Source organism: Camelus bactrianus, chromosome 3 (genome assembly GCF_048773025.1).
Source record: "Camelus bactrianus isolate YW-2024 breed Bactrian camel chromosome 3, ASM4877302v1, whole genome shotgun sequence".
NCBI lineage: Eukaryota > Metazoa > Chordata > Mammalia > Artiodactyla > Camelidae > Camelus > Camelus bactrianus.
Genome location: NC_133541.1, coordinates 26955697 through 26969930, shown reverse-complemented (window position 1 = coordinate 26969930; position 14234 = coordinate 26955697). Strand labels below are relative to the sequence as shown.

The 14234-nt window shown below is 41.9% G+C and overlaps 1 non-coding gene across 1 annotated transcript; it reads right to left on the bottom strand.

The window, feature by feature from the left end:
* Nucleotides 1-12853: 12853 nt before the first annotated feature.
* On the bottom strand, nt 12854-12926 carry TRNAA-CGC (transfer RNA alanine (anticodon CGC)). Its single transcript has one exon. It is a non-coding gene; the product is annotated as a tRNA-Ala (tRNA).
* Between the last annotated feature and the right edge of the window lie 1308 nt (nt 12927-14234).

Below are 14234 nucleotides of genomic sequence, written 5' to 3'. Positions count from 1 at the left end.
ATTCTTTATTTTTTTCCTCTTTCCCCTTTTAAAAAGGGGTCATAAAGAGCTTTAAGATGCCACGCATGAAAAGCTCTGGATAAATGCAGCTTGTACCGGATTGTAAAATACAGTATTGTTCCAAGCTTAATTCCTCCTGCGAGACTGGAATTGGTAATTTCCTCGTCCCCGACCCAGGCAGAGGCTGAATAGCTGCAGGCGTGGATGCAGGGACGGCCCCCCGCCTACTCCCCCCACACCCCCCCACCCCCAGCCCCAGGAACCCAGGTGGGAAGCCAGGGGTCTCTACGAGAAATTCTCCTTTTGGTCCACTTCTGATTTTGCATTAAGGTGAAAAATCACATTTTTATGAAGAAACATATCTCTGCTCTCTGTAGTGGCCCTTTGGGGCCTGGAGCGACTACTGTCTAGGTCACACCAAGTTATAAATCACAGAAAGGACCTCCTCTCAAGCCCCTCTCCCCACTCTGAAAAGTCACCCTGTCTAGTTTGTGACCATGTTGGCTCATGTGGGGATTCCCCCCTCTCTGAGTTATGGAGACTGCACTGGCCCTGAAGGTCCCTTTTTCCTCCTTTGACGTCACATTAAGAAGTGCCCAGTTTCATGCCAGCAGGACCAAGTGCCCTTCATGTCTGCTATGCTCACCCCTGCCTCCTTGTCATTGTCTCGGTTGGTCCCTTGCCTGGAATGCTGCCCTTCCCATCTTCCCCTCTGGCTAGATCATGCATCTCTGCTTTCAATCCCTCCTCCTTCCTAAAACTCTCACTGCTTCTGACACTGCTGGGCTCCCTGTTCTCTGATCTCTATTGTAATGATGGTCATGATTGCACATCTTCTGGGCTCAAGTTTGGTGTGCATGTTAGACAGTCAATTCCTTGAAGGCCAGGCCTTTCCCATAGTTTGAATCTGTCATATCTGCTGTCCTATGTGTCCAGCAAGAAACAAAAACTTAATGAATTCCCATTGTTGGTTTAATGATTGGTTGATTGATTGACTGGCATTTGCCCAGACTGCACCTACTTTCGATGCTGAGGGAGTGTTTTGCTGAAGTGACCCCAGACATCAGTAAAGGTGTCCCTCTGACTCTCATAGGCTTACATCCTGACTGTTTCACCCCAACTCCATCTCAGGAGCAAGATTCAGCCTCTGTTCCAGTTTTCAGAAAAATATCCATTCATGCTAAATGTTGCGTTAGTCTTGGTAGACTTATACTGAACACTCAGGCTACACTGGCAGAGTATAGCATAGCACCATCTTCTTCTACACATTATGCAGAATGACCACAGAGTCCTCGTGCATGAGTCTGTGTGCTAGTGACAGCCAGGGATCCAAAACATCCACTGGGGACTCCACTATGGAAGATGTCTAGAGGGATAAGAAAAAACTAAAATTTTTTGGGAAAATGAAGAGACGTTTTACTTATATACTACTTTTAATTGGCATGCAGAGGATGCCAAAGACTCTATCCTCTTTCTGTTAGAAGCAACAAAAATTGCTCCCTCATCCCTTGCATAACAGCTTGTAGAGCACCGTCCATGGCTTGAGGATGGTTCAGGGACACACCGTCCACCTTAAGTGACTTACTAAAGTGTTCTAAACAAGTACCATGTTTTCTCCAAGAATAATTCCAGGGAATTCGCTTTATTCTCACAGTATCAATACCCAGATAGGTTGAGTTTGCCATCTCTGGATTCATTTATTATAACTGTTCATCAGAGAATGCAGCCACTAACTTGGGGGTCAGAGAGGTTCCAGATATTTTAAAACCTCCTTCCCTGAGCCTTAGTGCTGTGGGATACAAAAAGTGAGGTCTGGGCTCCAGAAACACTGTCCAAAGGACTCCTGAAGGTCTGGGCATGTAAAAGTCAACAGAGTTCTCGCCCTCCTCCCCATCGGGAGCTGTTCATGTGAGTGTCCGTGTGCGTCTCTGGCTAAGGGCTGCCACTCTGTCCCCGCATCTGCTGGACTGGATCCCTTTCCTTGCTTTTTTCCTGCTTCAAAGAAATAGTAGTTTTATAGTCATGTAATTTCAGGACAGCAGAGATTTGACGTTAGGAAAAAACAGAATTGGTGCTGGGTCATTGCTGTTGAAGCTATAACACCATTTTGCACTCGCTCTCGTAAGGGCCCTCCTCTCAACCCCTGCTCCTAGGATCCCCTCTCTTGTTCAGCCTTTTGTGCAGCTCCTTTGGTTTTTCTGCTCCTCAGATGTGCACACAGTTTAAATAACATTCTTTCCTGAATTTGTCCTTCATTTCCCCAGCTTCTGTGCTTGGGGGCTCTCCAGCTCCCATCCTTTCTCTTTCTTGCTAGTTAGTGTTCTCTCCCCCATCCTTTGTTGACTCGCCAGTTTATTCAGCACTAGCCTTCCCCTTCCTCTCCTCACTGTTTTCCATTCCTCACACTCCTCCTAAGTGACGAACACTCCCCAAATTGTGTGTGTGTGTTTGGGATCTAGGAGAATACAATCTATTTTTGCTTCAATATCCCTGATGAGGTGGGAGAAGTGTATCTTCCTCCCCTGCAAGTTCTGCTAATGTCCAGTGCGGCCAGGTTGACACAGGGTCAGCTTTATGCACAGGCTAGGTAAGGGCTGTGTAATTTGCAAGGTGCTGGGAAGGTCATTGTAGCCACCGCCCTTGGCTGCCAACCCATCAGCCATTTCTCCCTCTCTTCTTTCTGATGAAACCCTGACTTTGGATATGTGCCTCCTGTGCAGCCAGGTGCTTCAGGGGAGGTGGGCTGTACCTCCATTCCCCAGCTGTGAGTCATGATCGGTCTAATTGATCTTCAGAGTTCCATTCTCCTTGTCAGTGATTGGTTTAGGCACTGGCAAGTGAAACAAATCTACCCAATGAGAATGAAGGAGAAATAAGCTGGGGGTGGGGAGGCATCTGGGGAAGGTCATCCTCTATCACTGAAAAATATGCTGGAGAAATAAAAGTCCTTCTGAATGCCCTTCTTCATGTTGTCTGGAGGCTGTGATACTGAGAGCTGTTACAGCCATCTTGAAAACACGAGAGGACAAGCCCCAGGAAAAAGCCATTCTGCTGAGAACAGCAGAAAAGAAATATGAAAATGAGTTGAGTCCTTGATGGCATCCTTGAGCCATTGACCCTGTCTTACTCTGGACTTCTTGTTTTTGAGATAATAAATCTCCTCTGTTTTAAGCCATTTGTCTTAGCATTTTCTATTTCTTTCAACTTAAAATATTTTAAAAGCCATAGCTTTTCTGACACAAAACAATTCCTCCATACATATCATCTCTCTCCTGCTTAGCTTATGATACACAGATCATAATAATAGCTGCTAATTTCATATTGCTTTTCATGTGCTAGGCACTATTCTTAAACACTTCAGATAAAGAAACTCATTAAATCCTTATAAAACGCCATAAGCTAAGTACTCTTATTATCCCCATTATACAGATGAAGAAACTGAGGCATTGAAAGGTTGAGAAAATTGCCCCAAATCCCACAATTAGTAAGAGGCAGTGGTGGAGCTGAGTCTGGACCGTCTGGCACCAGGACCCATGCTCTTACTGACCCCATCAACTTCCAGAGGTTGAATGAACTGTAAGTTCTGGACCCTGGTTCTCCTGAGAGGGGGCACATCTGCTCTGTCCTGACCCAGGTTCAAGTTAATTGCCTTGTTCTCCCTTGAGTGTAGGGCACTCCTTGTACCTCCTCCTGAGGGTTTCTTCTTCAAGGCAAGGAAGCTCATGCCAGTTCTTTTGGAGCGAGGATTGGTGGCTACCTACTCTCTCTGCAGCTGAAGGTTCTGGGGCCAGTGACTGTAAGGTGTCTGGGAAATGTGACCCAGGGGTCACCATTTTCATGCATCCTTCATTGCTGGCAGGACTGTACCAGGATGAATTAAAATGGACATTGGAGGTTTAAAGGCTAGCCAAGAGCCAGAGGTGGGGAGTCTTCCCAGTTTCCCCTGGGCCTCAAGCTCAGATTCTCGCAAGTCCCCTCTGTAACTTAGGGACCTGAGCTCTCCATCCCACTCAGTGGCCCCCATCTACAGGACATGGAAATTTGCTGTTGAAGCATCTTTAATAAATAACCTCCTGGTGCTGTTTCCTCCTGTCCCCTCCTTATCACTCAAAGTCCAGTTAGGAGACTACACCAATTTGTTAAAGGGAGATGATTTAATAAATAATTGTTAACTGGGCTTGAAGAATTGAAAAGGCAAAAAGACAACACCGAGGCGGCTCAGAGCAGCAATTGCAGGAAGCAGCTACCATCCTTAGAATTGTGGAGCACAGGAGAAGCTTGGGGCTACCGGAACATAGAAACTTCGAGGAGAGGACTGCTCTGCTGGTGCTGCTGGAGCAAGGAAGTGTTGCTCGGATGCTGCTGACAGGACCATAAAGCCTGTAGAAGCCGAGCAAGAAGAAAACAGGAAGGAACAATTTCCTCCTGCCTCCTCCAGCCTCGTAGTCTTCCTCTGGTTCTCCCGATGATGCCGGAGCCACAGTCCACCACTGAGCCAGAGGACAAAGAACATGCAGGGCAGAGCACAGAAGGGAGCCTTTGACTCTGAAAGACAATAGCTCTCTCTCTTTTTTCATAAGTAGGGGACAACTCTAGGGAATGCAAAGAGGACATGTATCGGCCGGATTTCACTACAATAATAAAGCTCTTATTTCAATTCTATACCATTTCCCCTGGAGGTACAAGATACCAGTGAGGGGCTGCCACGTGAAAAAGACAATGCTTTAGAAAAGTCAGTGCAGGAGGCTTTAGGTAGCCACGTGGTAGAAGCTGGTAGATGGTTTGCTGTAAGAAAACTTACTGCGTATTGAGGGAGATTGCCATTAGACCTCCTCTGAATTTTAGGTAAAATAAAAGAAAGAATCAGATAATTAAGAGTTTGATACCTATTAGTATCATGGTATTAATACTGTCCTTCAAAATATCTTTTCTCTCTGACAAAAAAAGTTGTCCTCACTTCTTGAGAAGCTAAGGAGACCCCATCTCTACTTCTGGGGAGAGGGGTGTTATGTTCTTGTGTGAATGAACACGTATTAGGGACTTCTTATGTGTCAGACTCTTTTAAGTATTTTTACCACTTACTTTCAGTGTCAAATTATGTTACTTCTTATGGCCCCATATCCACATCTATGAAATGAAGACAATACTGCTTGTTTCACAGAGTTAGGAAGATTGGGGAGATTCTGGAAAGCTCATAGACTAGTGTCTCTCATTCATTGTCTCTTCTTCTAGTCTCATTTACTTTGCCCTTCTATGTAAGTTTTAAAATCAGCTTGTCCACATCTACAAAATATTTTGCTGGTTTAATCTTCAAAAGTTAATCAATCTTCTAATATCTTTCCATGATTAAAAAAACTTCAACAAAACAGGAAAGAAGGGAACTTCTTTAACCTGACAAAGGACCTCTATGAAAAACCCACAAATAATATCACACTTAATGGTGAAAGACTGAGTACTTTTCCCTGAAGTCAGAAATAAGACAAGGATATCTGCTCTTGGCATTTTTGTTCAACATTGTAGTGGAGGATCTAGCCAGGGCAGTCAGGCAAGAAAATGAAATAAAAGGTATTCAGATTGGAAGGAAGAAGTAAAATAACCCTTATTCTCAGATGACATGATCTTATATATAGAAAATTTTCAGGAATCCATAAAAAATTTTTTTTAGAACTAATGAACAATTTCAGTGAAGTTTCAAGATATAAGATCAAGATTCAATATCAATTGTATTTGTATATATTTTTCAATACAATAGCATAGAAATACTTAGGAATAATTTTAACAACAAAAATGCAGGATTTGTACACTGAACACTACAAAACGTTTTTGAAAGAATTAATGAAGATCTAAATAAGTGAAAATATATCCTGTGTTATAGATTGGAAGACAATATTGTTAAAACGACAGTATTCCCCAAATTCACCTACAGATTCAACACAATGCCTATCGAAAACCAAGCTGACATCTTTATAGAAACTGACAAACATATCCTAAAATTCATACAGAAATGCAAGGAACCCAGAATAGCCAAAACAACTTTCAGGAAGAGGAACAAATGTGGAGATCTATCGTTACTGATATCATGACTTATAAAGCTACAGTTACTAAGACAACGTGGTAAAGATAGACACACATTTCAATGGAACAAACTACAGAAATAGTGAACTGATTTTGAACAGAATGGCAAAGACAGTTTAGGGGCAAAAGGAAAGCCTCTTCAACAAATGGTGCTGAGATATTTAGACACTCATAGACAGACAAAAAAACAAACAAACAAACCACAGCAACAAAAACCTCACCTTAGATCTGCAGTTTACATCTTATGCAAAAATTAACACAAAATAGATCATGTGCCTACATGTGAAATGAAAACTAGAACACTTCTAGAAGAAAACACTGGAGAAAATCTTTGGACTTTGTGTTAAGCAGACTTCACAGATACGATAGACCGCATGATTCATATTAATAAATTGAACTTTTTCAAAACTAAGAACTTCTGGTCTTTGAAATAAAAGAATGAAAAGATGAGCCACAGCCTGGGAGAAAATATTTTCAGATCACGTATCTGATAATGGACTTGCATCCGGCATATATAAAAAACCCTTAAAACTCAATCATAAGGAAATAAACAACCCAGTTAAAAAATGGGCAAAACCTTTCAACAGACATTTCACCGAAGACACAAATGCCAAATAAGCACCTAAAAAGATGCTCTTTATCATGAATGCAAACTAAAACCACATTGAGATAGCACTGCATATCTATTCAGCTATCTAAAATTTAAAACACCAACTGTAGCAAGATTTGGTGAGAATTTAGAGCAACTGAAACTCTCATACCTGCTGGTGGAAAGGTAAAATGCTACAACCACTTTGGAAAACAAATCTGGAATTTTTTAAGTTAAACATACAGGCCCTGTATGATGCAGCCATTCCACTCCTAGGTATATTCCCAAGAGAAATAAAAGCATATGTCTGCACAAAGATTTGTAAAGAATTTTAATGATTTTATTTATAACAGCCCCAAATAGGAAACAACCCCATGGTATAATTTAAAAAAAAAAATGTACTTGGCCTTTGTCCCTGGTTCCTGGCAAAGGCTCCTAAAATCCTTGGAATTTTCTTAGTGATAGGAGTGTCTTTTAAAATTTATCACAAGTATCTTTTAATTAATTATTTATTTATTTATTTTTATTGATACCACAAATATCTTTAGACTATGCTTGAGTTTATGCTAATGACATATCCCGTGATGGAGCCCCTAGCTGGCTTCAGGAAGAGAGCTGGTCATCGGAAAGTCCAAACACATGATTAGGGTGTTAGAACTTTCAGCCCCATCTCTGGATCTCCCTCCTGGGCAGGGAAGGGCTGGGGATTCAGTTCAATTGCCAATGGCCAATGATTTAATCATAATACATAACAAAACCTCCATAAAACCCCCTAAACAATGGGGCTTGGAGAGCTCCCTGGTTGGTGAACACATGGATATGCTGGGAGGGTGGCTCTCCTGGGGTGGGGGTGGGAGCTCCACCCCCTCTCCCTGCCATTCCATGCCCTATGCATCTCTCTGACCTTCTGTTTTGTATCTCTGATAATAAGCTCGTTATCATAAGTAAACTGCTTTCCTGTGTTCTGTGAATCATTCTAGTAAATTATGGAGACTGAAGAAGGGGTTGTGGTAAGCTCTGAATTCGTAGTCAGCCAGGCAGAAGTGTGGCTGCCTTGAGACCCAGCTTGGAGCTGGTGCTTGAAATGGGGACAGTCTTGTGGGATTGAGCCCACAACCTGTGGGGTCTGTGCAACTTCTGGGGTCTGTGCAACAGCTGAGTGTCAGAGCTGAATTGAATTACTGGGCACAAGGCTGATACCGGAGAACTGGGAACTGGTTATTGGTGTTGGAAAAAGACGTCACAAACCCCAAAATTCATCAGTAGATGACTAGGGAAACAAACTGTTGTATAAGCACCGAACAGAATACTATTCAGCAATGAAAACAGTTAATACAGGCTACTCTTAGCACAGGCTAATGTGTATGAATCTTAAAATAATTACACTGATTGAAAAAGCCAGACAAAAAGGAATACATACTATCTGAACCCATTTACATAAAATTATAGAAAATACAATCTAATCTATAGTGGCAGAAAGCAGATTGGTGTTTGCTGCAGAGTCGGGGGCAGAGGAAAGGACTACAAAGGTGTATGAGGACTTTTTTTCGGGGGCATAGCTGATGGATATGTTTTTTATACTGAGTTTGGTGATGGTTTCACAGGTATACACATGTGTTAAATTTACCAAATTATACATTTTAAGTGTTTCAGCTTATTGTTTGTCAATTACATCTAAAAAATTTATTAAAAATTTTTAAATGACTGGAATAAAATGTATTCCAGTGGTTAGCTCTGGATGGTAGACTTCAGGGGTTTTTGTATTTTTTCTTTATTCTTTATACTTTTATATATTTTATTTATTTGTTTGTTTTATTGAAGTATAGTCAGTTACAATGTGTCAGTTTCTGGTATAGAGCATAGTTTCTACTCTTTCCTTTAAAGTTCCCTTCAGTGAGCTTGCATGGTAGGAAACAAAGGTATATAGTTAAAAAAGAAAAAAAAGGAAAAAAAGCAAGTGATCTGAAAATATTATCCAAGGCTAAGACAACATGATTAATTTTACAGGGACATTGTGAGCTAAGTAATCCTTTCTGGGCTCATCTGGGAACCCAATCATCATTTATAAGGAGGACACTGTGAAAAAAATGTACTCTCTGTTCCAAACACTGTTTTTAAATTGAACTTCCCAAACAGTTGTATTTTCTTTTTTAACTCTCAGCAGCAGAATCCTTTATTTCAGGTTTTGTTCACAAGAGTTTCCTTTATTTTCTTGTGGGTATTTTTTCCATGTGAATGTAAAATGGTTTTTTAAAACTGAAGCAGTATTTGGTGTGGGAAACGTAGGTGAGGATGGATGCCAGAGAAGTGTTCTACTTGATCCACCAGGAGAAGCAGAAACAAGACCATAAACATTGCACCTTGTCACTGCGAATGCCTGCCTCCTAGTTAATGCGGCCCTGGCGACAGAACCACTTGGTGAACCGTCCCCACCCTCCCCCCACCCCGCCACACACAGTCTCCCTCAATTCCTAAACCTGGCAAATGGCAAATCTGAAGTCAGGCTCCTGTTACAGGAGAGCTTCTGTCCCATCAGTAGCGTCTATCGATTCTGTCCCACTGTTCTCATCAGACCTGAAGGAACACCTGTTCTCCAGCCAAGTTCTCACTCTGGGATCATTTTGCAGGCAATGATACACAAAGCAAAAAGCAGGATGAAAAATTTTAACTTGGTGGGAGTCATGCCAAATTAGGGGGACAATAATCAAATCCAACTGAATTTAGATTTGCTAGAACCTAAACAAAATCCTTTAGCCCCTTTGGAATAGAAAATTTAGAGAATACTAAGAAAGCTTGGTGTAGATGTCACAGTGACTTTTCAGAATCACCAAGGTAGGTCTAAATTTTCCACTATTTATTGCCTTGGAAACCTCACACACTCTCAAAGACAACATGATCACAACTCAGTCTATTGAAAAGAGCTCAATCCAGATGATATTAAACCTTTTCTTCCCAAATAGGCTTGCTGTAGCATTGATAACATTATCTTGAGATTATTTCCCTTATTTCAAAGGGAAAACCTATCTTTTTCTTCTATGAATCTGCCCCAGCATCAGGCAGAGTTTCTGACACATAGTAGGCACTCAAAAATGTATGTATGTTTTATTGACAAATTCCATATGACTAATGAAGTTTAAATAAATGCATTATTTGAAAGTAATTGATGGAACAGTGTAGGAATAACCCAAGAGGTTTCTAGTGATTTACATTCGCTCTTGTTGCTGTTACTATTCCACGTTTACAAAGGGAAGTAGGGTATCACAGTTGTGTTAGGTTATGCAATTTCATCATTCTGTTACCCTCTCCCCCAAGACAGCTGACTCTCCAAGAAGTCTCTTGTTGGAAAAGAATTTCTAAGTCACTGTTCTCATTCAAGACGGTTAAAGTTGGTGTCATGGCATTTTAGTTGCAAGAAAAAGAAATCAACTCTGGCTAATTTAAGGAGAAAGGAACTTACTAAAGGATACTGGTAGCTCACAGAATCTTGGGTCAGGCCCAGGAATCAGCTCAAAATGCCACAGTGAGCCTGTCCCATGAAGACACCACTGTCGCTGGCACTAGGTCCAGATGCTGCAGACCACACAGTCAGCATCTCCAACGTAGACCCGGGCACTGCCTCAGAAACAGTCACTGCTGCTGCCTCCGGACGTGGTGGAGCTGCTGTCACCGTGGCCACCCTCCCCAGAATGGGCTGTGAGTGATCACCTGGGTCTAATTCTAAATTTAGGGCAGAAACAAAGCTGAGGCCCCGGCCGTAGCTGCAAAGGTGTTGGGATGGTGATTACTTGGCATATTTACTCTGGGAGTGAAAGATCTCTATCTCTGTCTCAGATCCTAGCGCTGTTTTCTCAATATTCTTTCAAGGAATAAGAGTTGGGAAATATCTTTAATATATAGCTGTGGAGCACCATCAAATACTGTCTTCGTGAAAATGACTCAAGAGAAAACCAGGGAAACAGAATATGTGGAAAGACAAGCATTGGACAGTGACGTACAGAAATCATTGGATGGCAGTACACCTGAAACTAACATAATACAGTACATCTGTATTTCAAAAAAAATAATCAAACAAACAAAAAGCAAATCAATGAATGGATATCATGGAGTCTGTGAATGCTCTGCAGTTTTATGCAAAATTAAGTGTATTTCAAATGCACGCATTGTGCAAGAAGTTCAAGAACCTAGATCCAGATTATGGCCTAAACCCACCACTCTGTAGACTAGACTAATAAACTGAGGTCCGGAGAGTGGTTTATTCAAAGATGCCCAGTCCTAGCAGAGTAAGGACTAGAACTCATGCCTTAAAAATTTGTCTGAGAAACATCTTCTAACTGCAAAATATAGTTTGAGGTCATAGATACACCTGTCTTAAAACAACCACGTCAGTTTACGCCAAAGCTCTTGCATGTTTTCTGTAAACAGAGAAACCTGTGCCCAGACTTTGATTTCAACTTTGCTTTTCATTATGCTGTCTGGTATTGATATAAATCTTACCTGCTTTCCTTACATCCCCTACCAGTGACCTAACACATCACCTGCAAGGAGGTGGGAGGCAAATCAAGCCAAGGATCAGAAGCCCCGAGGTCAGGCAACTCCAAGCAGCTCTAGCTACGGGGCGGACTCCTCAAGGGCTCTTCCTAGTTGAACCTGTGTGCACAGCCACATGGATCTTACTCACGGGCTCTGCTACCTCTGCTGAAACCGCCCCACCCCTCACAGCAAATGGACTGCCATTGAAACTGCTCATTGCCCTGTCCAGCTGTTTGTCCAACAGTCTAGGTGTTGAGAACTCAAATGTTTACAGGGGTCAAACAAGCCATATGAGTAAATCTATCCAAGGTAAGACAATAGGAAGTGGTGGGACCTGTAGTGAACTCACAGAAGCTGGAGAAAAATAAAGTTAGATTCCCACCTCATTTTTTTAACTCCAAAACAAATTGAGGGATTAGCTGCAATCAGTTATCTATATTGGTACATAAACAAAGTCATGTTACTTTTTTTTTTTTTTTTTAACCCAGCTACATTAAAAGGATTGCCTGGCATACTTCAAACAACACAACAGAAGGGCAGGGGAAAATTTCCAGTGCTTTGGACCACATGAAACAAATTTCAAAGCAATAAGGAGTGACAACCAATTTATGGATTGAGCAGGACCATCATGGTGTCATGATGTTAGCAGGATTTTTTTTTTTTCTTACTTAGTGAACACAAGGTAATGGTGTATCTTGCAATTGATGGTGTCTTAAAGAGACAGCATATGCATTTGTTTGTGTGTGCATGTGCTGTCTCTGGAGGGACACACCAGAACGTGTAACAGTGGTTCCCTCTGGGGAGCAGCTCTGCATGGCGAGGGGACAGAATGTTTAAAGTTTTTGATATCTTTGGAATTTTTTTATCTGATACAAGTATTATCTATTCCAAAACTTAAATATGAATAAAAATTTAAAATAAGAAGTTGGTAGCTCTTTATGTGCTAATGTGGAATGCAACCCAAGATACAGTGTTATTCAAATTAAAAAGAAGACAAAATAAGTAAATACCTGAAGTAGGCAGCGTATCTAACTCCAATCCATTTGCTGTGCAGGAATGCAGACCCAGTGTTCCCAGAACTTCTAATTTTTCAAGAAAAGCTTGAAATCTCGATTTTATGTGAAATTTTCTAATTTTTACTGTTGGCAAGCAATTCAAATTCTTTCAAACATGATTAGGACACTAAAACACATCTGTGAATGGGCTGGGGTCCATGGACTGTCACTTGGGGACATCTGTGTTATTGCTGATGGTGGCTCTGCCGCATAGTTATGCATGTTGTTCTGGGGCACCTGCTGAGGGAGTGAGTGCCCTTCTCAGTAAGCCATGGGGCCTGGCACAGAGCTGCAGACTCTGGGAGGATAGGGCTCAAAGGGGCCATCACCTCACCTAGGACTACACCGAAGTCACCAGGTTTGCCTCTAGGGGGCGCCAATTTCTATTTCAAGCCAAGGTGGTCTTCAGGTTAGTGATGGCCCTGTCTGATGGAGAAGCGAAGACCAGTGATTCTAGTTTTTTAAGATGATACTCAAACCCAGATCTGTTTTTTTCCCCTGCCATAAAATAGATGACCCCTGGCCCTTTTGGCTTATTTTATTTTATTAGGTTTTTTAATAGGGGGAGGTAAATTAGGTTTATTTATTCATTTATACTTTTTGAGGGAGGTATTGGGGATTGAACCCAGGATCTCATGCATGCGAGGCACATGCTCTACCACTGAGCTATATCCTCCCCCTCTTTTGCCTTATGAACTGTGTGAGATGAAGGATTTGCTAGCTTAGAGGGCCAGGTGGAGTTCACAAACACGGCTACACAGGACTCTGAAGTCGTGTCTGTCTTGGTTCTTTTGGGGTTGACCGAGATAGACGTGGCAGGTTTTCAAGGAGACAATTCTTTTCGCCTTGTTTTGTAAAAAAAAAAAATCTGCCAAAGCTTTTGTATTTTTTCCTCCTTTCTATAGATGAATACACAGCCCTTGGCTGTCATCAATTCCTGCTCACCTACCCACAAACCGATACGTTACATTGACGCTAAAGGAAAACAATTTAAATCAGTAGGAGCATTTGTTGTCCTGAGAATTAAATGAGATAATATATTCAAGGGGCTGAGCACAGTGCACGATGAACTCTCAGTAAGTGGTCACTTATTTTTTCAAAATAAATTGAGATGTAGGATACACATGCACAGTCCTAAAAGCCTTCACGCCTTATCAAGTTAGAAGTGAAACATCTCTTGCTGTAGGCTCTCAAAGCCTTAGGCAGCCACTGTAAACACCCTCAAAACACTGGTCATTACAAGTTATGAATTGACGTAAAATTGGAGGCTCTAGTCTAAACACCCCTTGTCAGCACTGGAAAGCAGGAGAGGAGATCAAGGGAAGATGAGAGACAGAACAGCCATTCCTGTTTGTTAGCTTTTTTTTTCCCCTCTGTATTAAAAATCAACTCTAAGATTGCTAAGAAACTGGCTGTCGTGTAAGCTGGGACATTGACTCTGATTTGGGACAAAGCAATCTGCATTTTCTGCACGCTGCCTGCCCCTGCACCCACAACCAATTGTTGTGGTTGGTTAAAACCAATCTGCAACATGGCATAGTGGTTTCCAGGCTAGGTCTGTTTCTCCTTATGAAAATAGTGATTGTTAAAACAATAATGACGATGGTAATACCTATTTCACAGGGTCAGTTTAAGGATTAAATGGGGAAATATCTCTAAAATGTTCTGCACAGGGCCTGGCTCACAGAGGTGTTCAGGGAGCATTAGCTGAGATCAGGCACTGGAAAGAAAGACTATGAAACTTCATGCATTCATCAGAGCTTGTCAAGTGCCCTCTATGTGTCTGTGCTGGGCACTGTGCTGGGAGCACACCTCCAGACAGGGAGACAGGGCCCGAGCGGTTTATGGGCTCATAGAACCATCATGTAGGGTAGACGAGCGACAGAGGACACAGTTGCAGTGTGATGAGCAGACATCCAGAGGTGATGGGAATGTCTGTGGGAATTTCGTATTTTGCACAGCCTACTCCAATCTTCTTGTTGCCT